The sequence below is a fragment of the Diadema antillarum genome, unplaced genomic scaffold (assembly GCF_040938485.1).
Source record: "Diadema antillarum isolate AM-2024a unplaced genomic scaffold, OU_Dant_1.0 scf00000153, whole genome shotgun sequence".
NCBI lineage: Eukaryota > Metazoa > Echinodermata > Echinoidea > Diadematoida > Diadematidae > Diadema > Diadema antillarum.
In genome coordinates this window covers 230,669-231,418 of record NW_027271042.1, presented here as the reverse complement: position 1 = coordinate 231,418, position 750 = coordinate 230,669, and positions in this window count along the sequence as shown.

The following is a 750-nucleotide window of genomic DNA, read 5'->3' as shown; positions in this document are numbered from 1 at the left end:
CCCACAGTTTGTGAGTCCTGGTTGGACTCGACAATCGAACACAGCCATACATCAAGTCTATCTTCTTGAAGTTTGTCAAAAAAAAAAATGTTCCGACTTGAATCTCTGATGCATAATGAATGTAACTATGAGAGTCATTCAAACTTTCTCAATACCTAGTTTGGTTGGACGATTACCGAAATATCTTCCACCTCCAGAAATTCCTTGTCTGGCAGTCAGCCTTACAATTTCAAAGCAGCATCATTTCACAAGATGCATCAAAACGATCAATTCCTTTCATCCTAACATGTCATTCTGACCCCTAATCTTGAATTTGTTGAAGATTCCATCCACAGCATACACTACTCCATACTACCAGTCATACTTCACAAGAGAGCTTTCACATCACACCTTAATGTCACAACAAAAGGCTCAGGCAAAAGTATGAGTGAAATTCATCTGATAACATGTGGATCATCAAGTCCACAATTATAAGCACAACTCACATTGTTATGATTTGCAGGACGGTGGTTTAGAGACAGGAGTCCAATCACAATGACACAAGCTACCTTCAAGTGTCTGCCTTACAGGGTCTACCTTAGAGCGCCCACTCAAAGTCCCGGTCACAACTCACTGTGCATCTCCCTGCAGTCTGCAACTGGTTCAAGGCTGACAATCCATGTGAGTTTGCATGTCTTTTGGGCATGCAAGTGTATGCAAGCAGCTGTACTGGACGCATCTGGTCATTCCTAAATTTGGCTTTGCTTTTTA